The following is a 25,228-nucleotide window of genomic DNA, read 5'->3' as shown; positions in this document are numbered from 1 at the left end:
ACTTATAGAGCACTTTTTACGTGCTCAGATTCTGTTCTAAGTGCTTTAGATTTATTAACTCATTTACTGTTCACCACAACCCTATGGCTAGGCACTTTTAGTATTCTCGTTTACAGGCATACCTCAGAAATATTGCAGGTTCCATTGCACACCACTGCAATAAAGTGAATATTGCAATATAGCGAATCACACAAAATTTTTGGTTTCTCGGTGCATATAAAAGTTATGTTTACACTATATGATAGTCTGTTAAGTGTGCAATAGCATTATGTCCAAAAAATGTACATTCCTTGATTTAAAAAATACTTTATTGCTAAAAAGTGCTGACACAGAGACATGAAGTGAGTACATGCTGTTAGAAAAATGGCACCAATAGACTTATCCCACACAAGGTTGCCAAAAACTTTCAATTTGTAAGAAATGCAATATATGTGAAGTGCAATAAAGTGAAATGCAATAAAACGAGCAGTGCTTGTACAAATGAGCAAGATGAAGCATAGTAAGGTTAAACATACCCAAGGCCACATAGCTAGAAAATGGCCAAGCTAGATTCAAACCTGGGTAAGATAGCTCCAGTGCTATAGCACACGGCTTAGCCTCTATACTTTACTGCCTTAATCCTTACACTGCACATCCCATTTTAAGATGAAGATACTCAGTTTTAGAGAGCTGAATGGTGCATCCAATATTTAAATCCAGTTGTCTTGATTACAAACCTTATGTTCAACATGGATTTTTTTTCCCTTAGCAATCATCCCAAAGGAGAATTACCCTTCAAATTGGCCACCTTGGGAAGTCACATGCTTATCTCAGAGCTACCCATCTCTCCTCATTTGGAAATTATTTAAATGCCAATTTATAGATCAAAGAATAAAATTGGTTCATTCCTTCAGAGCCAAATATTGTTCTTGAAATCAGGTAGTTGAAGTGTTCCAATATTGTTCTCCTCTTTCAAAACGATGTGGCTATACTAGGTCCTTTGACTTCCCATATAAAATTTAAAATACTCTTGCAAATTTTTTTCAAAAAAGAAAGTTACGATTTTCATGAGAATTGCATTGAATTTATTGAATAATTCAAAAAGGATCGCCAGCTTAACAATATTAGACTTTGAATCCATGAACACGGTATAGCTGTTCATTTATGCAGATCTTCCTGTCATGTTTTATAGTTTTCAGCCTACAGGTCATACATGTCTTTTGCTAAGTATTTTATGCTATTGTAAACAAAGTGTCTTATAATTTAACTTTCTAAATGTTAGTTGCTAGTATGTGAGACAGAATTGATTTTTGTATATTTTATCCTGCAACCTTGAATTGATTTTTGTATATTTTATCCTGCAACCTTGAATTGATTTTTGTATATTTTGTATATTTTATCCTGCAACCTTGTACCTCTAATAGCTCTAATATTGTGGGTTTCTTAGGGTTTTCTATACAATGTCACTTGTACATAAGGACAATTTTACTTATTTCTTTCTAGCATGTATGCCTTATTTTTCCCTTGCTTTGTTGCACTGACTAGGCACTCCTATACAATTTAAGTTAAATAAAAATGATGAGAGCCAACATCCTTGCCCTCTACCTCGTCTTAGGTAGAAAGCATTGATTTTTCACATTGTAGTAGGATGTTAGCTGACAGATTTTGTAGATGCCCTTAATCAGGTTGAGGAAGTTTTAATTTATTCTTAATTTGCTGAAAGTTTTTTTAATGATAAAAAGGAGTTGAATTTTGACAAATGCTATTGCTGCACCTATTGAACTGATCATATTGTTTTCACCTTCTTCCTTTTTTTCTTTAAGAGACAGGATCTTGCTATGTTGCCCAGGCTGGAATGCAGTGGCTATTCACAGGTGCAATGATAGTGCACTATAGCCTTGAACTCCTGGTCTCCAACGAACCTCCTGCCTCAGCCTCCTGAGTGGCTAGGACTACAAGACCTTTTACCCCCTTCTTATAGGCTTTCAAAATGATAAATTTCCCTCTAAGTACTATGTTAGCTACATTGCACCACTGTGTCTGTGTTTTTGTCTTTATTCTATTAATTTGTTGAATTACATTGATTAACTGTCAGCTGTTAAAACAACTTTGCATTGGCCAGGCGCGGTGGCTTACACCTGTAATCCCAGCACTATGGGAGACTGAGGTGGGTGGATCATGAGGTCAGGCGTTCGAGACCAGCTTGACCAACATGGTGAAACCCTGTCTCTACTAAAAATACAAAAATTAGCCAGGCGTGGTTGTGCGCGCCTGTAATCCCAGCTACTCAGGAGGCTGAGGAAGGAGAATCGCTTGAACCTGGGAGGCAGAGGTTACAGTGAGCTGAGATCACACCACTGCACTCCAGCCTGGGCGACAGACTGAGACTCCATCTCAAAAAAAACCCAAAAAACAAAACAAGACAAAAAAAAAAACTTTGCATTGCCCCTTGATCATAGTGTATAACCTTTTTTATGCTGCTGGATTTGGCTTGCTAATATTTTGTTGAGGATTTTTGCATTTATATTCATGAGGGATATTGGACTGTAGTTTTTTTCTTAAGATGTCTTCATCTGGCTGTAGAATTAGAATAATACTGCATCATAAAATCTTGCCTCCTCCTTTATTTTCTTAAACAGTTTTTGTAGGATTGGTATTATTTTTTCATAAATGTTTGTCAGAATTCATCAATGAAGCATCTAAACCCAGAATTCTCTCAGTAAGTTTTTAATTACAAATTCAATATCTTTAATTGATACAGGGCTGTTCAAGCTTTCTATTTCATCTTTGATTAGATTTATAATTTATGTATTTCCCAGAATGTGTTCATCTGTGACACATTTAATGTCATAAAGTTGTTCATAACAATAGAGAATTGTTATTCTTTTAATATCCAAAGTAATAATGTCCCTTCTTTCATTCTTGATATTGTTCATTTTTTTTTTCTTTGCCAGTCAGGCTTGAGATTTATCAATTTTATTAGTTTTTTCAAAGGACTGCTTTTTGCTTTTAATGATTTTTTTATCTCTTTTTTTCGTTCTCTAATTCATTGATGCCTGTCATTATCTTTATTATTTTCTTGCTCTGCTTGCTTTGAGTTCAATTTACTCTTTTTTTCTATTTTTTAACAGTGAAAATTAAGATCATTGATTTAAGAACTTTCCCCACTTCGTATAGGCTTTCAAAACTGTAAATTTCCCTCAAAGTGCTATGTTAGCTACATTGCACAAATTTTGAAATGTGTATTTATATTATCATCAGGGCAAAATATTTTCAATCTCTCTTGTGATTTAGTCTTTAGCCCAATAAATATTTAGAAGTGTGTTGCTTAGTTTCCAAATACTTGGGGTTTTCCTAGTTATCTTATTGTTTTTGGTTTCCAATTTAATTTCATTGTGGTCAGAGAACAAACTATTTGATTTCAACCTTTTTAATATTTATTAAAACTTTTTTATAGTCCAGAATATGGTCTATCTTGGTAAGCATTCCATGTGCACTTGAAAAGAATGTGCATTTTGCTATTGCTGAGTGAAATGTTCTAAAAATATTAATTAGGTCAAAGTGATTGATAATGTTGTTCAGGTTTTCCGTCTGCTGATTTTTTGTTGGTTACTCTATCAACTTCTGAGAGACATTAAAATTTCCAATTATAATTGCCTATTTCTTCCTTTCATTCTATCAGTTTTTGCCTTATGTAATTTGAGACTATTATTAGGCACAAATAAATTTGTAAATTTTATGTCATCTTGATCAATTATTCCTTTTCTTCTTCTAAAGTGTCCTTCTTTACCTTCTATGATACTTTTTTTTAGAAATCTATTTTTATTTGATACTAATGTAGCCACTCCAGCTTTCTTGTGCTTACTATTTACATGATATATCTTTTTCTATCCATCTATATTTGGTTTCCTTCTGTCTTTATATTGAAAGTATGTCTTTGCACATAGTTTATATTTAGGTTTTTAAAAAATGGATTTTATTTTTTTAGAGCAGTTTTAGATTCACAGCTAAATTGAGATGAAAGTACAGAGAGTTCCCACACACCCCCTACCCCTACACATATGGCCTCCCCACTATCAACATCCCATACCAGAGTGGTGCATTTGCTACAATCAATGAACCTACACTGATGTATCATTATTATCCAAAGTCCATAGTTTACGTTAGAGTTTGCTCTTGGTATTATACATTCTATGAGTTTTGACAAATGTCTAATGTATTTATGTACATGTAGCCACCATGACAGTATCATAAAGAATAGTTGCACTCCTTTAAAAATCTATGTTTCATCTATTCATACTTGCCTCTGCCCAACCCTTGGCAACTACTGATCTTTTTGTCTCCATGGTTTTGCCTTTTCCAGAATGTCATATAGTTTGACCCATCCAGTACACAGCCCTTTCAAATTGGCTTTTTTCAGCTAGTAATATGCATTTAACATTCCTCCATGTCTTCATGGCTTGACAGCTCATTTCTTTTTAACACTGAATAATATTCCATTGTCTGGATATATCACGGTTTATCCATTTGCCTACTGAAGGACATCTTGATTGCTTCCAGCTTTTGGCAATTATGAATAAAGTTGCTATAAACATCCATGTGCAGGGTTTTGTGTGGACATAAGTTTTCAGCTCATTTGGGTAAATACTCAGGAGTAAGATTGTTGAATCATATGGTAAAAGTATGTTTCGTTTTGCAAGAAACTGTCAAAACTGTCTTTCAAAGTGGCCAAACCATTTTGCATTCCCATCAACAATGAATGACAGTTTCTGTTGTTCCACATCCTTACCAGCATTTGGTGTTGTTAGCATTTTGAATTTTGGCTATTCTAGTAGATGTGTAGTGGTATCTCATTGTTGTTTTAATTTGTAATTACCTAATAACATATACTATTAAACAGCTTTTCAAATTTTTTGGCATCTGTGTATCTTCTTTGGTGAGATGTTATAATTGTTTTTGTACCCATTTAAAAACAATTATTAATCTCTATCTTTTAATTGGAGTGTTTAGCTCATAAATGTTTAATGTAATTTTTGAAATGGTTGGGTATGAGTCTATCATTTTTGTTTTATTTTGTTTTCTATTTGTCTCCTCTGACATTTGTTTCTTCATTTCTTATTTCCCGCCTTTAAAAATTACGTAATATTTTAAGATATATTCTATTTTAATTTTCCTGATGCTTTACAGCTATTCTGCACTGTTTAATAGTTGATTTATAAATTACAAAATCCAACCTTAACTTTTCATGGCCCATTTACAGTTGATAATGTACTTCTTCATGTAAATTCTACAGCTGAAAAGTATAATTTCTTAAGTAGAAAATTCACCAGATGGAGTTAACAGCCAAGTGGACATGTTAAAGGAAAGAGTAAATTTTAAGACAGATCAATCAAAATTACTCAAAATGAGTAACAGAGTGGAAAAAGATTTAGAACATAATGAACAAAATCTCAGAGACTTGTTAGATGATATCAAACAAACATACATGTAATTGAAATCTCAGAGGGAGAGAGGAAACTCAAGTAGAAAAAATATTTAAAGAAATAATAACCAAACACTTCCCAGCTGTAATGAAAGTCAGAGATTTGCAGATTCAAGATATTAGACAAACACTAAGCAGAAGGGACATAACGAAGTCCACTCCAAGGCACATCTAAGTCAAGCTAATATAAACCTTGAAAGCAGAAAAAGAGCAACCAAAAAAGGGGGCTTTCCATTTGGCTCTTCTTCATTGTATCTATTTCTCTGATGAAATGTCCCATTTCTGTGCTGAGATTTTGATTAATCAAAAACAAGCTTTTTTTCTTAATTTTTAAACTTCATCATAGAGAGCTACAAAACCTCCTAAAACTATAAAATAACATAACACTTTAAAGCCCTTGCCGGCTGGGCAGGAGAGCTTACACCTATAATCCTACCACTTTGGGAGGCCAAGGAGGAAGGATTGCTTGAAGCCAGGAGTTTAAGACCAGCCTAGGCAACATAGCAAGACCCCATGTCTACAAAAAATATTTAAAAATTAACTGAGCATGCTAGCTGAGGCAAAAGGATTGCTTGAGCCCAGGAGTTTAAAGCTGCAGTGAGCTGGGATCGCACCACTACACTCCAGCCTGTGTGACAGAGTGAGACCTCGTCTCAACAAAACCCCAGAAAACAAGGCTGGGTGCGGTGGCTCATGCCTGTAATGCCAGCACTTTGGGAGGCCGAGGCAGGTGGATCACCTGAGGTCAGGAGTTTAAGACCAGCCTGACCAATATGGTGAAACCCTGTCTCTACTAAAAACACAAAAATTAGCTGGGTGTGGTGGCGTGCGCCTGTAGTCCCAGCTACTCGGAAGGCTGAGACAGGAGAATTGCTTGAACCCAGGAGGCAGAGGCTGCAGTGAGCCAAGATTGCGCCACTGCACTCCAGCCTGGGCGACAGAGCAAGATTCCATCTCAAAAAACAAAAACAAAAACAAACAAACAAACAGAAAAAAAACAAGAAAACAAAAATTAAAACCCTTGCCCTTTAAGTTTCAATATATTATTCATCTCCAGGTCAGATTTGATTGACTTTTCTCTTAAGACTACGTTCCATTTTCCTGGTTTTTAAATATGTCCCATAATTTGGGTTTCAATCTTGGATATGATGAATGCTAGATTGTGAAGATTCCAGATTCTGTTCTTTTTCTCTGATGAGTGTTGTTTTTCCTTTGTTTTGCAGGTAATTTTCTTGCTGGGCCTGAACTGCGAGCTCTGTTTCTGGGGAGGCAGCTCTACTCTGAGTGCAGATCTTTGTCTTTAGCTGAGCTGCTTTGAGTGTATTTTGTGTGTATGTGGGTCAGGGGTTGATCAGAGATTTGGCCTGCAGATGCCTTCTTTGACTCTTGCTTTTCTGGATTCCTTCATTTATTTTCAGCATTCATGATCTCCTCACTCCCCAGAATGCATAGTCTACATGCAGCCCCGTGCTAGAAGCCTGGGGCTGAAGGACTTGCTTATTTGGCTCCTCATCTTCTGTTCTCCAAGCCAACATGCAACAGCAGAGGCGATCCACTTATGTCCTCTCTTCAGCTCCTTTAGGCAGTCACTTTGTGTATCATGTCCAGATTTTAGAGTTATTTTCTGCAGGAATGGTCATAATACCCAGAATCATCTATAATACCCAGAAGCAGAAGCCCATATATTATTCTTATGGTCATATTCAGTTTTATCACCCGCCCCCACCCCCGGCCGACTACTCATCACAGCTGTCCTGTGTGGACTTGAACTACTTTTAAAATCAAAGAATACCGAAAATAGTTCCTATGGACCCTGATGGGCAATTTTAAGTGATCCAGGCCAAAGGAATTGAGCAATGGGGGCATCATCATGTGGTTGGAATAAGTCTGTCATCTCTCAAAGTGGCAGAAGCTACTATTTCCTAGTATCACTTCTCCCTTTCTCTCTAAGTAAAACAAACAAACAAACAAATAAACAAAACCCAACCCTGATAGCTAGGCACACAGCTATTATGAAGAAAAGCTGCATTTCCCAGTCTCCATGACAGCTAAGTTTGGCCAAGTAACTAGGTTCTAGTCAATGGGATGTAAATAGAAGTGTCAGTCTGGGTGCGGTGGCTCCTGCCTGTAATCCCAGCACTTTGGGAGGCTGAGGCGGGTGGATCACCTGAGGTCAGGAGTTCGAAACCAGCCTGGCCAACAGGGTGAATCCCCGTCTCTACTAAAAATACAAAAAAAGGAAAAAAGAAAATAGAAGTGTCAAGTTCAACTTCCAGGAAGTGTCATGAATGGGGAGTGCGGAGGTGAGCCCTTTATTGGTCTTTTCTTTTCCCTGCTGGCTGTGATACTGATGGGATCGCTGAATTCAAGCAGCCACATACTATTTTTCAAGACCTGTCGAGTGCATTAGTGAGAAGGGGGATAGAGTAGAATAAGGAGTCTGATCTGTAACTGACTGTGGACAATCAATTGACATAACTCACTACCTTCGGACCAGTCGTCAAGCAGCCATAATTAATCTTGAAGTACAAGCCATGTGCTGAGGTTAAAGGAGCCTGAATCCCGGAAACCATGGAGGCTCTGAACCTGCCCTCTCTTGCCCACCCAGAATTCTTTTTTGTTCTGTTTTGTTTTAACAGGGTATCACTCTGTTGCCCAGGCTAGAGTGCAGTGGTGTAATCATAGCTCACTGCAACCTCCAACTCCTGGGCTCAAGTGATCCTCCTGCCTCATCCTCCCAAATAGCTGAGACTATAGGCATGAGCCATTAAGCCTGGCCCAGATTTCTTTTATGGGAGAGAAAAATAAACATATATATCATTTAGTCACTATTATTTTGAGTTTCTATGACACTCAGCCAGATCAAATCCTAATTAATACTCATTATTAAATTGAGGAGAAAAAGAGTACCATTATCTTGTAGTTAAGCCACCTGTACCTGGAAGAACTGTATTTCTTAGCAGCCTTGCCAGCAATCATTTCACCCTACTCTATAGATAAGGAGTGCTCTGTAAACTAGCCCTAACCCTAACACTGCCCAGGCCTAAAGTTCAGCTGCAGCTGAAAATGTCTATAAAACCGCCCCCCAACCATTATTATCAAGCAAATCCATCCCCTGTCCCAAATACATTTCCTCTTGTATTTCTTCTGGCAGAATGTTTCCTTTCTCTTCCTCCTCAAGGCTGCCTGAGTTATTCATTCATTCATTCATTCATTCATTCAACAAATATATACTGAATGCCCACCTTGATGTCTGTCTTACTCTGAATTCATCTTTGCAAAAATGATGGATGAGGTAAGAGTTTTTTGGGGCCTGCTACCAGCCTCAGGATGAACGTCTTGCAAATCTGTACCCTAACCCACCTGACATTATTGTTTTGGCACTGCCTAAACAATGAAAAATAAAAAATAAGAAACTGACTCACAGAACAGAGCTGGAAAGGCCCTCAGAGGCCATGTAGTTCTACCTTCTTTCATTTACACAAGTAAAGAAGTAAGTTGGCTGGGTGCAGTGGCTCACGCCTATAATCCCAGCACTTTGGGAGGTCAAGACAGGTGAATCTTTTGAGGTCAGGAGTTCGAGACCAGCCTGGCCAACATGGTGAGACCCTGTCTCTAGTAAAAATACAAAAATTAGCCAGTTGCGGTGGTGCGCACCTGTAGCCCCAGCTACTCGGGAGGCTGAGGCAGGGGAATTGCTTGAACCTGGGAGACGAAAGTTGCAGTGAGCTGAGATCGTGCCACTGCCCTCCAGCCCGGGTGACAGAGTGAAACTCTGTCTCGAAATAAAATCAAAACAAACAAGCAAAAAAAGAAGTAAGTAAATATATTCTATGCAGCAGAAGTACAGACTTGCCCAAGTTATAGTTAGTAGCAAAGCCAGAACCAGGACTCAGCTTGCATCACCACCACCCAGTTCTTTGTTCTTTCCTCGATCACTATTTCCTTCATTCACACTTAATCCAAATACAAAGATTACATATCTGTTATTTTTCACTAGGAAATAAAAATTTTTACTTTAAAATCCATCCCAGGTATATTCAATGTCAAAGAAAAGAATTACCTTTGATGGTTTGTCTTTGCATTTGATCTCAGTGTACTTGGAAGAGTAAACATGCCAGCAATCAAGACCAGGACCTTTCTCTGGCCTTGGAACCCTTGGGACTGGAAGAGAATTAAGTCCCGTGGGAGTCACATGCTTAATCATAAGGTAAGTTTCCAGCACAAGTTTCCAACCTTTTGCCTAAGGCTCACTTTCAGAAATTCCTCTGCAGTTCTACCAGCCACTCTGTGTGTCACCGTTTTCTAACACTTTGTGCTAGCAATGCCAAATTCTGGCAAAAAAAAGTCTTTGTTCCTCCATTTCAAGGTGATGCAACTGTCACCTATAATCAGTAGGTGGTTTCCAGAAGAGAACTCATGCTTCAGACCTGTGACCCTGCTTCCCTGCTGTGGAAACAGCTGCCAAGTGTACAGTGTCAGTCTGTATTTTCAGAGAGAGGAATAAAAGCATTTGTGTTTATAAACTTCTTTTGTTTTGTTCCATTTACTTGTCATTTCTTTTTGTATATAATGGTCCAGGGACAGTGTGCCCTTTCTGAGATTTTTATTGATTTTTTTTTAAACTGGCTATTTTTTATGCCCTGGCCGTATTTCAGTCCCTGGCAGAGATAGAGTCTACCTATAATTCAAACATCTTGGACCCAGTAACCGCAAGTATCTTCTTGGAATATTGACTCTTTGTATTTTTTTGGGTCTCATCTAATTTTGTAGTCGTGAGCTGGTGCAGTGTTTGGGTATTGAAACATGGATTCCAACCCCACAGTCTAGTCTTGGACGGGCAGGGCAGGAAGAGTTCATCCACCAATACTTTATTTCCATTCACTAACCCAGCAGGTTCTGGCTTTAGTCATTCCACTGAGAAATGACAAAGCAGACAGAAAAACCAGGAGACTGAAAGAATCCTGAGGGCCAGGGTTCCAGGAAGCTCTTTAATTTGTGAGCCTTTGGAATTAAAATCAGTATTCATGGTTCACTGTGTAAAAATAACAGCATGGGCCAGGCGCGGCGGCTCCTGCCTGTAATCCCAGCACTTTGTGAGGCAGAGGCAGGCATATCACCGGAGGTCAGGAGTTTGAGACCAGCCTGGCCAACATGGTGAAACCCCATCTCTACTACAAATACAAAAAAAATTAGCCAGGCATAGTGGTGGGTGCCTGTAATCCTAGCTACTTGGGAGGCTGAGGCAGGAGAACTGCTTGAACCCAGGAGGTGGAGGTTGTAGTGAGCAGAGATCATGCCACTGCACTCCAACCTGGACAACAGAGGGAGACTCCGTCTCAAAAAAAAAAAAAAAAAAAATAGCAGCATGAGTATTTTTTTAAATGCCCTGGCTGAGCAAAACAATCAAGGTCTACAGAGCCTGAAAATGCTGCAGAACAGAAGCAAACATTCAAAGGAAATCTCTAAAGACAGACAAAGTAAAATAAAAGGTTCTTTTGGCTTAGAAGTCAAGACTGTCCTTAGAGGCCATATAGTGACTTTAGGATACTCAAGAGCCAGAGAGAGCTGCCAAGGTACAACAAAACACAACAGGCTTTTAACCTTAAGCAAGTTAAATACAAGGAAGAATAAGCACAGATAGAGCACAACATCAGAGCCATGCTTTCTCCAAGAGGTCTGAAAGTTTTCCATCTTCCTGCGGAGAAAGATCAGAATTGCACTAAAATGACTCTGTGCCTGCAAATGGAAATCCAGGAGCACCATGAGAATGAGAGTTAAGATGGAAGAAAATAAAAGAATGGTACCTGCCAGATATAGTATATGCATAGATCAGTAGGGAGTGCTGTTTTGCTTTTTGCACATTCCACAGGGAGGAGACATTTCAGACAAAGATTTAGTTTTTGAAGTCTTAGCTTAGAAAGTTTCCATTTTTTTGCCCATCATCACAAACTTTTTATGCTTTTTATGTGCATTCAACTCCTTGATCTATATTGCTATGGATACTGTAACCACTTTCTTGAGCATTTGGGATCAAAAAGGTGCAGACAGCCACATTTGGGATCAAAAAGGTGCGGGCAGCCCTAGACTCTTTCTTCTGGCTTCTCTGGCCCTCCAGGAATGGTCCCTGGGGAAAAGGAGGTGTTCTGAGCCTACCTCTAGGATGCAGCAGAGCATAAGATAACTAATGCAAGAAGGGAAGCAGAGGCTTGAGCAAAGTGGGCTGAATGTGTGGAATGGAATGGCTGGATCACCTGGATTCAAGCAGGCTGAAGGCGGCCAATGGGATCATCTGGTCCCAAATCCCATGTGATGGAGGAATCCTCTGCTCAAGATTCCTGACCAGTGGTCAGCCAACCCCTGCTTGGAATCCTCAGAGATATTTCTGGCAGACCCAGAGTTACAGCACTCAGATCTCTCTCCAAGAAAGGACTTAGCAACCCAGCTTCAAGGAATGTGGTTAGCTGAGAACCTCCAGCTGTTAGTGCCTTCTGGGTCTGTCTCTTCTCTTGAGCTGAAATCAGTCTTCTCTGGCAGCCCCAAACAATGGCTGAGCAAGGCAGTAGGATAAAGTCCTGGCCACTGCTGCCCAACAGGGTACTCTCTAAGGGCCAAGCTTTGCTATGGTGCTCCCCATGGGGCAGGCAGAAACTTTGTTTTTCCTGCATCACAGCCTGAAGGCTCTATTATCCAATCCTGCTTTCCGTCCTTCTCCTCCCCTAGGTGTTACTCCTCAGTAAGTCTTAATAGGTGAACCACAGGGGATTTTTAGGGTGTGAAACTGTTTTATATGATACTGTAATGGTGGAAACAGGACACTATGCATTTGTCAAAACACATAGAACTTTACAACACAGAAAGTGAACCTTTACGTATGCAAATCAAAGAAAATTCATTTAGGCAGTCAGAGGAAATGCAGATGAAATGCCGACTGTGACAAATCAATCTAACTGTATTACAAATGTATAAAACAACTGCACCGAAAATGGTGTAGGGAAAAACTGTTGACCTAAGTAACTTTAGGAATGAGTGGAGTCCGTTAAGACGAAAGGCGAAAGAAACTGTACATAAGCACTGTCATCTGGTTGATAAAGTTCCTTCTCATGGGGATCCACGTTAACCACTCTAATATCACTATATGTGTACATTGCAGTTGAACAATTGAGTGGATGAATGGCAGATGGTGGGAGCCAGGTTTCAGGTTGTAGTGGAAGGTTACAGGTAAGCAAGGGGAGGTCTACAGTGACCCATATGACAATGAATTAGAGTTATAGACATCAGTATGAATTCATGTTTAGCTTAATATAGATACAGATGGTTACACATAGAAGTCAGCACACATGGGCTGGGTGCAGTGGCCCATGCACTTCAGGAGCATAAGGCAGGCAGATCACGAGGTCAGGAGTTGGAGACCAGCCTGGTCAACATGGTGAAACCCCATCTCTACTAAAAATACGAAAATTAGCCGGGCATGTTGGCAGGTGCCTGTAATCCCAGCTACTCAGGAGGCTGAGGCAGGAGAATCGCTTGAACCTGGGAGGCGGAGGTTGCAGTGAGCCGAGATTGTGCCACTGCACTCCAGCTTGGGCGACAGAGTGTGAGCTCAGTCTCAAAAAAAAGAAGTCAGCACACACACATATATCTCCTTGCCCTATCAGCTGAGAGGGCCTAGAACCAATGGCACCCCAGTATCAACAAGCACATCTAGCACCAAGATTTTGGTTTTCAACACCATGCACCAACGAAAGGAACCAGGGATACTTGAAGAAATGGCTGATTCTAGGACTTGGTCAGGGAACATATAAGATGAGCCTGGAGTATCTTGTAGAACCAGAAGGTTAAAAAAAAAAAAAAAGTGCTCAAAACACAAATACAACACCAAGACCCACAATAATGGGGTCTAGCAAAGGGACACAGAAGCCAAATGAGAGAGCGCTCAATGGGCGAAGCTGGAACAATTTGAGCAACAAAATTAATAAATCAGTATTTGATTACAACTTAAAGTATTAAAAGAAATCCACAAGCCCCTACAAATATAAGTTAATGATTAAACAAATAAATAAATGAAGAGAAGAGACAAATGTCCATGATGGAATTCCAAATAATTTATGTAGCCAGGCATGGTGGCTCACACCTATAATTCCAGCACTTTGGGAAGCCGAGGCTCCACTGTAGCCTCGAACTCCCAGGCTCAAGAGATCCTCCTGCCTGAGCCTACCAAGTAGCTGGGACTACAGGCACTTGCCACCACACCCGACTAATTTTTTTTTTTTAATGTTTTGGAGAGATGGGGGTGTCTCACTATATTGCCCAGGCTGGTCTTGAACTCCTAGCCTCAAGGGCTCCTCCTGCCTCAGCCTCCCAAAGTGTTGGGATTAAAAGTGTGAGCCACCACACCTAGCCTCTTCTAATCTTCACAAAAATTGTGCTCTGTGAGTCAGGAACTACAGGAAGATCTCTAGAATATCATTACCTCCCTTAAAGAATGGTTCCCAGGCCGGGCGCAGTGACTCATGCCTATAATCCCAGCGCTTTGGGAGGCTGAGGCGGGCAGATCACCTGAGGTCAGAAGTTTGAGACGAGGCTGACCAACATGGAGAAAGCCCATCTCTACTAAAAATACAAAATTAGCCAGGCATGGAGGCACATGCTTGTAATCCCAGCTACTTTGGAGGCTGAGGCAGGAGAATCGCTTGAACCCAGGAGGCAGAGGTTGCGGTGAGCCGAGATCGCACCATTGCACTCCAGCCTGGGCAACAAGAACGAAACTCCATCTCAAAAAAAAAAAAGAATGGCTCCCAATCTGAGCTCTATTGTCTAGATGGGATCTGGACAGAGGGACTGTTGTCTCCTCTGGCGTATTCTTCTATCACCATGCCCTATTTGGGAGGTGGGTTTGCTCAAGCAGCAGTGAGGCAATGCTGTTCCTGGTGTTCTCCAGCCAGGGACCATCACACTGGCCAGTGCTGAGATAAGGAGCCTGTGGCAGAAGGTAAGCCAGTTACCTCACTAAGCACTGCTGCTCCCCTGCCTGGCCTCCACAGCAAGATTTTCTCCATGAAGGAAGCTGGATGTAGCTTTCTGTTCCAGCCCAGTCTCCTGATCTCATCGAGAACTGGCACTGTGAGTGGCACTGAGCGAAGCCACTGTCCCCAGTGTTGTTTCTTCTTTCATGCTGCATCACAGACTTGACATCGAGTACATTCCCACTGCCTTTCAGTAAATGAAACTATTGGGGGTAGAATTCCTACAAAGAATTCTCACAGATGCTGGGGAGGAGGCCAGTTGGTGGGAAGGCGTGATAGGGAGGCACGGAGGAGAAGTCCTTAGATTGAGTGCCAAGACTTCTGTTTTAGTCTGGGCCTTGTCACTGACCAGCGGCAGATAAGGAAATTCCCACATCAGGACTAATTTTCCCCACCTGGTAAAGGAGGTGGCAGAGCTAGGTCATTTCTTAGGGCCTCCCAATTTTTGACCTCTAGGATCCAACCCTTGAGTCAAATGACTTCCATGCCCTAAATGTCCCCACGCTGGGCCCTTCCACAATTTTTGTGTCCTCATTGCGGCCCACTATGTTGTCTTCTCTGAGTGCTTTGCCTGGTAACAAATCAGCTGGCTTCAGAATGGGACCATCACAATGATATCTGGCTGCCAGCCAAAAAGATAAGAGAATTAGAGAGTATGGAGCTGAACAGAATCCTCAAAAATGTGTCTGCCCCCAGAGACTGGTCACTACTTTTGTCAAGCATGAAGGTATCCATAAATGTGTGCCATTAGAGATGTCCTGAAGGAACTCTGATGTGCCTCTCTCACCCTCTGCCAGAGGCTGAATAATGACTTCAAATTTATCAGGTCCCAATCTCTGGAACCTGTAAAGGTTATCATTATCTTATTCTTTTGTTTTGGAGACAGAGTCATGCTCTGTTGCCCAGGCTGGAGTGCAGTGGTGCAATCATAGCTTCCTGCAGCCTTGACCTCCTGAGCTCAAGTGATCCTCCTACCTCAGCCTTCCAAGTAGCTGGGACTACAGGCGTGTGCTACCATGCCCGGGTAATTTTTTTATTTTTTGTAGAGACAGGGGTCTCACTGTGTTGCCCAGGCTAATCTTGAACTCCTGGGCTCAAGCAATCTTCCTTCTTCGGCTTCCCAAAGCACTGGGATTATAGGCATGAGCCACCACACAGGCATGAGCCACAGTGCCCAGCCAGGTTATCTTATTTGGAACAATGTCTTATTATTTGTAAATATCTTACTGTATTTGCTAATGTGATGAAATTAAGGATTTCTGAGAGAGGGAGACTATCCTGAATTATCTGGGTGGGCCTTAAATGCAACCCCAAGCATCATTATACAAGAGAGGCAAAGGAAGATTTCATACACACAGTGTCACCACGGAGGTCAACATCAAAAGGACATGGCCACAAGCCAAGGAATGCTGGCAGCCACCAGACACCAAAGGAGGCAAGGGACAAGGACCAGATGATTTCCTGGAGCCACTGGAGGGAGTACCGGCCGGTCGACCCCAGTTCTCTCCTCCAGAACTGGGAGAGAATGCATTTCTGGTTTTGTTCTGTTTTAAGCTACCAAGTTCGTGGTCATTCGTTAGAGCAGCCACAGGAAACTAACACACCCTCTTCCTAAATTTCAGGGACATCTTCCTTTCCTACAGATTTTCTCTTTTATGCTAACAAACAAAGCCACCTGTCAGGTGGGTCAGGATCCATTCTTTCAGTCAGGAGCCCAGCAGGTAACACTCTCTCTTTGACTTGAGGGTTTAATAAAGGGACCATTTACGAAGGTCTGAGGAGGGTTTGGGAGGCCACAGGAGACAGCAGCGTAGCCCAGAACTGCCCACTGTAGGAGACGCTGTCACTGCCTTAGGCCTGAAGGGTCAGGGGAGAGAGCTGAGTGCAGGGGGTGGTTGCTGACAGGAGTCCTGGCCTTCAGTCAGCGGATGCCACCAGCCCATGGAAGCAGCGGGAAAGGAAGAAGTGGACGAAATCCTCCATGACACACTCCCTTCCCTCTAAACCTACCTGCAGGTGCCCTCCTCTGGCTAAATCTACCCGGAAGCCAGATGTAAGGGTGCCAGTCTGGCCAGCCTCCCAGGCACAGCGCGGGTGGAAAACGGTGGAGAGTGATTTCTAAGGCCAGATGGAAAAATCCAGCACCCATGTAACTTTAGCTCCCTCTCAAGACTCTCCACACAACCAGTTTGGTTTCAAGAAATAGAAGGACCCCTGGACCTTGCTCTGTGACCCAAGGCAACTCCCCACCTCTCTTAAGCCTCATTTTCCAAAGCTGTGAAATGAAGGGTTTCGAATAGAGAGTAAGATCCCTTTCAGCTCTGGTGCTCATGATTCTAAAAGCAGATCTCATGCTTTTTCCCAGGCTCTGCTGATGCGTGCCTCAAGTCCTGACAGCTGTGTATGAACTAAGATGCATCTATTCAGGCCTCTCTTTTCCATGACGTATCCTTGCATCTGAACAAGCACGTGCGGTGCCTGCTGGAAATCCAGCCACTCCAAGGAAGAGAGCAGGCTGTGTTCTCACGTGGTATGCAGACACACACAAGTGTGCTGGAAAAGGAAACGTGAGACTATGAAAACCAGACCGGCCCTGGAGAGCCAGCTGTGAGAGACAAGGAGACAGGCCTAAGGCAAGCCATGCCCCGCCAGGCTGCGTCAGCAGGCCGCAGGCACCCTTGCTTGTTCCTGCAGGAAACTCAAGGGGGCATCGCAGCTAACTATGGCTAGTGCAGCCCTCAGGCTGGCCAGCAACGCGACTGCCAGGCCCGGCAGGCCAAGCAAAGCCTCGGCTGCCAGCAGCCATGCAGATGGTAATGATTAACCCGAAAGTCAAACTATGGAAAGTTCCAAGGGCCAGGAGAGTCCTTTGTTGCATAATAAACATACCAAGTCCTCCCTGCTACCTTGGGGCATTTTGTTCTGTATCGTGTCTGCTTTTGCAACTCTTCCTTTCTGCTTGTATCTGTCTGGAACCTCATTTTAAAAACACAGGCTTATGGCCAGGCGTGTGGCTCACACCTATAACCTCAGCACTTTGGGAGGCCAACGAGGGCGGATCACCTGAGGTCAGAAGTTCAAGACCAGCCTGCCTGGCCAACATGGTGAAACCCTGTCTCTACCAAAACTACAAAAATTAGCTGGTGTGGTGGCAGGTGCCTGTAATCCCAGCTACTCAGGAGGCTGAGGCAGGAGAATCGCTTGAACCTGTGAGGCGGAGGTTGCAGTGAGTCGAGATCACACCACTGCACTCCAGCATGGGTGACAGAGCAAGACTCTGTCTAGAAAAAACAAACAAACAAACAGGCTGAAACTAAAGAAGAAGGTATCTGGTATCTTCATTGCCTCTAGAAGACTGAAAGTGCAGAAGATGTGGAAGCCCTCCCCTCTCTGCCATCCCCAAAATCTTGGGAGGCCTGGGATGAGCAACAGGTTTCCTTTCCTTTCCCCAGTTCCCCATACTTATTAAACTAGGACCCTGCGCAATGACTGATGGGCCATGAATGAGAACGGTTTACAGGGCATTATTTGAGGCAGGGACGTCTAAGGAGGACCCGAATTCCAACATTTTAAAAAACTCTCCCAGAACTGCTGATTCCTAAATTCCATTGTCCTCTTGTTTCCAGCAAAACAATTTGATTCTTGTTATAAACACGCCCATGCTTGGCCAGTGTGCATTTTAAGGTTGTCCCATGAATTAAGAGCCTCGAGGCTGTCCTGGAGGTGAGGAAGGAAGGGGAGCCTGGGAGAGGCTGGGAATGGGGTGGGAGAGGGGCCACCAAGAAAAAGGACAGAGGGAGAGGGCTCTGGGCACCCAGGAAGAACATCACACCCGCTTCCTACTGCTGCCGGGCGCTGTCCCTGCTGAGCGGGTGCTAGGAATTGTTCTGAAAATTCAGGTAAGCAGCCTCCTATGAAGGAACACAGCAAGAGCCTGCAGTCCGGACCTCAGACCATCAGAAAGGAGAGTGCCTTTCCCACCAGGGAATAGATAACCACAGTGGCATGTGGCCAGGGGTTTCCTGGGAATCTCCCTGCCCTAAGTGCATCTCCTCTAGTCACTGTCACACTGAAGCCTAAAAGTCCCCCAAGAGAGCTGCACCAGTGTATGAATTCATTGATTACTTTCAAACAGTTTGCTAAACATCAAGTGCTGGTTAAAGGGGGTTCTGATGGACCAAAAAAAAAAAAAAAGAGGATCAATTCTGGATATGAGAGATGGAGGGTATTTATTGCAGAGCGGGGCTTGGTGGGAGTCCACAGCTGGGATCGTCTCTGTCTTGTTAGAGTGTGACTGAGATCTCTGGAAAAAAGAAAAAGATATCCCTGATATCTTGAGTGGCCTGGGATGAGCAGGGAAGCCTCTAGGAGAGCACAGAGAAAGGTGAAGAAGGCAACTTGCTTCACGATTTTACCTACACCTGGAGCTGCCTGGAACAGTTTCCTTGCTCAGATGCGATTACGCCGTGCATCTCCTGTCCAGTGCCCTCTGAGTCTTCCAAACTCTGCTCTCCAAAATGCCTAAGTGTGTTTTGCCCACACTAGCGCTGTGCCCATGTTGCAAGAGTTATGACTCTTGTCCATCAGCTTCTATGTGCAGTACTCTTCAAACAGACACAAATGGCTTAAGCTGGGAATTATTAGATTCACTATAACTATAATGTTGGGTTTAAGCACTCATACCCAAATTAGATAGCCCTAAATTAGAATGCCAACTCCAATGCTTACGAGCTGTCTGCTTTTGTGCATTTTGTCTCCTTCTCTAAACCTTGCTATTTCTATTTGCAAACCGGGGATAATAATAGTATTCACCTGACAGGCGGCCATGAGGATTAAACAAATGAGGTGACGCAGGGGAAGCACTTAGCACAATGCCTGGGTCATAGTAAGTGCTCAGTCAATGTCAGCCATTGATTTATTTCTCATCTACTTCTACTTCAAGTAAAAGTTGGCAAACTAGTTTCAAGATCATTATACATGTAATCCAGACTCAGGCTGAGCTCACAAATTTGTTCTTTGAAAAAGCCACACAATTCTTTTGTAAGTCATGATCTCCTGGGTTTTTTGTTGTTGTTGTTTTAAATCACCTATATTTAGCTCTTAAATTTCATATCTCAGTTTGAAATCCTAAAGTCATCCTTCCAAAAATACAAGTGGTTCAGCAGATGGCATTGAAAAAAAAAACAAGAAAAAAACGTATTTTTGCTTTATATAACATTAGGTCAGAGGTGGGACTCATTTCCACAACTACAAAGGTAAATAAATTACACTTATACCATTTTCTTTTCCTTTCCTTTCCTTTCCCTCTTCCTTCCTTCCTTCCTTTCTTCTTTTCTTTTCTTTCTTTTCTTTGTTGTTGTTATTTTGAGACAGAGTCTCGCTCTGTCACCCAGGCTGGAGTGCAGTGGTACAATCTTGGCTCACTGCAACCTCTGCCTCCTGGGCTTAAGCAATTCTCCTGCCTCAGCCTCTGGAGTAGCTGAGATTACAGGCACCTGGCACCACACCCAGCTAATTTCTGCATTTTTAGTAGAGATGGAGTTTCACCATGTTGGCCAGGCTGGTCTCAAACTCCTGGCCTCAAGTTATCTGTCTGCCTTGGCCTCCCAAAGTGCTGGGATTATAGGCATGAGCCACCACACCCAGCCTACACTTACTTCATTTAATGCAAGGATGTAATTTGGCAATGCCAACCCTAAAGACTAGTTTTGTTGTTGTTGTTGTTGTTGTTGTTGTTGTTGTTGTTTTCAGTTTTATCTCTGGGAGAACAGCTAAGCTCTTCCCTGAAGGTCCTAGGCTGTCTCCCAGGTTCCTTCCTAGCTGGGTTCCAAGCACAATCCTCCTCTCCCCAGCTCAAATTGAAATTACATTGCATTTGTTGGTGTGCATTTTATAGTTTCAAACACCAGTGACTTCATATTTCCAGACTGCTCCCAAACTACTTTTCCTTGGGTTAACACAACAACCTCTTTTACACATAACATATTTATTGAGTGTTTATCATATGCCAGATGCAATTCTAAATGCTTCATGTGGATTAACTAATCTTATCTTCATGATATCTTTGTGAAATAGGTACTGTTATTATCATCCTTCTCCAGAGGATATTATTTTGAAGAAACTGAGGCACACAGGTTTGTGTAATTTGCCCAAGATGACCAAGCTAAAATGTGACAGAGCTGAGATGTGAACCCAGGCACTCTGGCTACAGAGCCTGGCACTTTCTCATTGAACCTTACCACCTTGGTAGGGCACAGTGGCTCACGCCTGTAATCCTGACACTTTGGGCAGCTGAGGCAGGAGAATCGCTTGAGACCAGGAGTTCAAGACCAGCCTGGGCAACATAGGGAGACCCCCATCTCTACACAAAAATTAAAAAATTTAAAAAAATAGCCAGGCATAGTGGTGCATGCCTGTAGTTTCAGCTCCTGGGGAGGCTCAGGTGGGAGGATCACTTGAGCCCAGGAGGTTGAGGCTGCAGTGAGCTAGGACTGTACCACTGCACTCCAGCCTGGATGACACAGCAAGACCCTGTATCTAAAAAATAAAACAAACAAACAAAAACTATACCACCTCTCAGAGAAAAAGTGATGTTTATCAGGGATACAGTTTGGACAAGAATTCTAACTCCACTTATTCTTAGGAGCACTCTTCCTTCCCACAGAACATTCCGTCCTGGCCCCGTGACCCTGCTCCTCCCAGCCTATTCTCAGGGGCATTCTTCGACAAAATACAAAAAAGCCACACTCACAACAATGTCCTTCTTACTTCTGTCAAACAGGGCTGCAAAAATATTCAAGGCAGTATGGCTCAGACTCAGGGGGAGGGGGCCCCAGCCCCACCTTCACCACTAAGTGGCAGGGTGCCCTCAAGCCAGTCACTCAGTGGCTCTTCCTTTCCACTCCACACAGCAGAGTAGGGGTCATGCCAAAAGCTACCTTATAGGGCTGAGGATTCCATGAGCTCATCTGTGTAATGTGCTCAGCCCCATGCCTGGCTCAATAAGTAATCCGTTATCATAAAGGAAGATCAATAATTAGCTGTTACAATTATTGATCATGTAGTTCATAACCGTGAGCACAATTAGAAGGACAAATTCAGAAAAGACTTGGAGAGAGAGGCCGAGTTGTAATGTCAGCTCTCCGGGGCTCTGCCCCTTGTCTGTCCCTGCACGAGAGGTCAGGTGCCTGAGATGGAACAGCTGGCTCGCTGAGCCTTGTTGGCACTCCCACCTCCAGCAGGTTCCCTAGGGCAGAAAGCGATCATTCAAGGAGGCGGATGGGAGGACGGAGTAAGAGCCTAGACAGGGGCAAGCTAGAAATCCCTCCGTCAATCAACTTTGTTCCATAAGCAGTCATTTTCAGTCTAGGCAAAGCACTGCTTGTTGCAGGTCAGCAGTTCTGCAAATTGTTTTAAAAGCATGCTTTTAACTGGGAACCTCGACATAAAAGTCAGGTAAGGATGGAGCTACTTTGTTGGAAGTGGGAAGAGGAGGCCCCTGGTGCCCCCAGGCTCCACGCTGATCTCCACAAAGGGGACCTGCATCCCTTCCAAGGAGCAAGGATGTCCTTAGATCATAAGATGTTTTCTTTTCTTTTTCTTTTCTTTTTTGAGACAGTCTTGCTCGGTTGCCCAGACTAAAGTGCAGTGGCATGATCTCAGCTCACTGTAACCTCCACCTCCCGGGTTCAAGTAATTCTCCTGCCTCAGCCTCCTGAGTAGCTGGGATTACAGGTACCTGCCACCACGCCCAGCTAATTTTTATATTTTTAGTAGAGATAGGGTTCCACCATATTGGCCAGGCTAGTCTCGAACTCCTGACCTCAAGTGATCTGCCCGCCTCGGCCTTCCAAAGTGCTGGGATTACAGGTGTGAGCCACCGCGCCCGGCCACACAAGACGTTTTTTAAGTTCAAAAGCCATTTTCTAAGAGAAACAAATGTATATAATAAGCGTGAACCCAGCTGAGTACTCCTTATGCAAAAGCCATGCTGAGTTCTCTGAGCAGGTCCAGTGTCAGCACATGTATTGCCAAGGCTGGCCTTCCAGAGACCGACTGCCGGGTGTCCCTCACGAAGCCAAGGACTACACGCAGGCTCCTGGGTAGACCAGTTAGCTCTGCCCCAGACAGAAACGTTTAAGACAGCACCTGAGTTCTGTCCATAAACGCAGGGCACTGATGCTCAAGGGCCCTGACCAGGGTCTGTGCCACATCCCTGCACCCGGAGAAACAACTCAAGGTAGTTGTCCCTATGGCAGTGGGCAGAAGGAAGGGACGGAGAGAGCATCTGGGCCAGAAGAACACATGGCCCAGGTCCCGGAAAACAGCCGCGCCCCGTTCACCGTGGTGAGAATGCTTTTCCCAGCCCTGTCCCCTTCTCACTTCTCCCCGAATCTATTCCCAGATGAAGGTATTTATGACTGCTCCTGGGCATTTCAGGGGCGGAAAGAAAAAAGAAGAGAAGAGAGAAGCAAAGGGAAAAGAAAAGAAAAGAGAAAAGAAAATAAAGAAAAGAGCAAAATCAGGGATTCACAATATTTACTTCCTAGAATTCTGCCATTTAATACCTCCCACACCAAACAAAATATGTGGTTCCAGAGACCCAAGAATTAAAGTTCAACTTGGAAAGAGAGAGGGAAAAGGAATGCCTGAACTTATTCCAGATTCGAGGCCAGTCCACCCACCACCCGGCGCATACCCAAGCGAGGGAAACACCTCAGCCCCAGGCTTAAAGGACAGCACCTCGTTTTGCTCAATAAGTGTGAAGTGGCCTCAGGAACGTGCAGTCCCCCGTTTCCTACCTCTTCGGCGGGGGTCCCCAGAGTCGGTCCCCAGGGTCGCTCCCCTCTCCCTTCTGCGCCACCTGCTACCGCTGATTTCGCATCTCTCCTGGGGAAGCCACGGGGCGATCAGGGAGGAGTTCCGAGGAAGGAAGGGGAGGGCATGGTCTCCCAACCAAGCACTTGGTTCCAGGGAAAAGGATGTTTTGTAACTTTCAGCTTGAATTTCCAGAGGCAGAACAGGAAATGTCCACGGGGCTGGAGCTCAAGTGCGAAGTCAGCCGGGTCTCCGGCTCCTTTCCGAGGGGCGCCTCCTACGTGCTCCCGACGCTGGCCCTGTCTGGAATTTAAAGCTCCGTCTGAATTCTGGTGCCTTTTCCCCTCTTACTCCTTCCTCTAGCACTTCTTCTTTTTTTTTTTTTTCTTAATGGAACGTCAGCTTCGTTCCTGACATGCTGGAAAAAGTTTCTTTTGCTTCAACTTGGCTCAGAAACATCCTGTCCTTGTGAGAGTATTTCTCCTATTACAAAGTTCAGTTTAAAAAAGAGAGCTGTTTTGCCAACTTTTGTACTGAGAACATTTTTGACGGATTTTTTCCCCCTGATCGCTTGGATTCCAAGAAACATACACACCCACATCCCTCTGCTTTTTGTTTTTTTTTTCCTTCTAATTAAAAAATAGTAATAATAGCTGGTTGGACTGCGCACAGTGGTTTGTGCCCATAATCCCCGCACTTTGGAAGGCTGAGGCAGGAGAATTGCTTGAGCTCAGGAGGTTGAGACCAGCCTGGGCAACATAGTGAGACCCTGTCTCTACACAAAATTTAAAAACTAGCCTGGCACAGTAGCTTGTGTCTGTAGTCCCAAATACTTGAGCCCAGGAGTTGGAGGCTGCAGTGAGCTATGATTGAGCCACGGCAATCCAGCCTGGGCAACAGAGTGAGATCCTGTCTCTAATGATAATAATAGTAATAATAACAATAGCTGGTGAAAGATTGCAGTGCAGGCCAGGTGCTGTGGCTCACTCCTGTAATCCCAGCACTTTGGGAGGCCAAGGTGGGCAGATCACCTGAGGTCAGGAGTTCAAAACCAGCCTGGCCAACATGGCGAAACCCCATCTCTATTAAAAATACAAAAATTAGACAGGTGTGGTGGTGGACACCTGTAATCCCAGCTACTCGGGAGGCTGAGGCACAAAAATCTCTTGAACCCTAGAGGCGGAGGTTGCAGTGAACCTGGATCACGCCACTGCACTCCAGCCTGGGCGACAGAGCGAAACTCCCTCTCAAAAAAAAAAGAAAAAAAAATCGCAATGCAGGTGTTCTTGTTCTTAAACTGTGGGCGGTAGGGTGCTGCCTCACTCAGCCTTGTCTGTGTGATCATGTTCCCCACAGCACAGTGTGCATCCTGTGTGGTAAAGAGGAGTAACAGGTAATGATTCAGGTCTTCAAGGCTCTCTCTTAGTTCTAGGTCTTTCTATAATAGTCACACAAGAATTGGCTACTTTTTTCAAATGGGGTCCCATTTCAAATTACAAACTCCATCTCCTCTGCTCCCTGCCCCCACCCCCCACCACAGGGATAGGCCTGAAAGACCCCTGGTTGTGATTTGTGGAGATGATTGGGTGGAAGTACACAGGGCTGAGAGGCTGATCATAAGATTCAGTTGTTGGTAACTGCCCAGGGAGTAGCATGTCTGTGAATTGTCAAATGCTACCACAAATTGGGAACCTTTAGGGTACTCGTTGACCCCTGCAACAAAACTCAGTAGTTTTCATAGTGTTAATTGGGAATTTGTTCACAAGCAGGAAATGAGAACATTTCCTCTGTTCTATGCATTAAAAGAAGAAGCCATGTTGGCCAGGTTGGTTTCGAACTCCTGACCTCAGGTGATCTGCCCACCTTGGCCTCCCAAAGTGCTGGGATTACAGGCATGAGCCACAGCACCTGGCCTGCACTGCAA

At 43.5% G+C, this 25,228-nt stretch overlaps 1 protein-coding gene across 5 annotated transcripts in view; it reads right to left on the bottom strand.

Moving 5' to 3' along the window:
• Window positions 1–24,051, bottom strand: part of TACC1 (transforming acidic coiled-coil containing protein 1) — a 124,576-nt gene extending 100,525 nt beyond the window's left edge. For 2 of the 5 annotated variants that reach the window (XM_063606748.1, XM_063606747.1), the window contains exon 1: window positions 23,289–24,044. The gene's annotated coding sequence lies outside the window, so the exon portion shown is untranslated. Of the gene's footprint in view, window positions 1–23,288 lie in introns of all 5 variants that reach the window. The other 3 variants (XM_008956124.5, XM_063606741.1, XM_063606746.1) reach the window with 3 other exon arrangements.
• Window positions 24,052–25,228: the final 1,177 nt, after the last annotated feature.

The sequence above is a fragment of the Pan paniscus genome, chromosome 7 (genome assembly GCF_029289425.2).
Source record: "Pan paniscus chromosome 7, NHGRI_mPanPan1-v2.0_pri, whole genome shotgun sequence".
Lineage (NCBI taxonomy): Eukaryota > Metazoa > Chordata > Mammalia > Primates > Hominidae > Pan > Pan paniscus.
The sequence above is the reverse complement of the archived record's forward strand: the minus strand, read 5'-3'. Positions and strand labels throughout refer to the sequence as shown.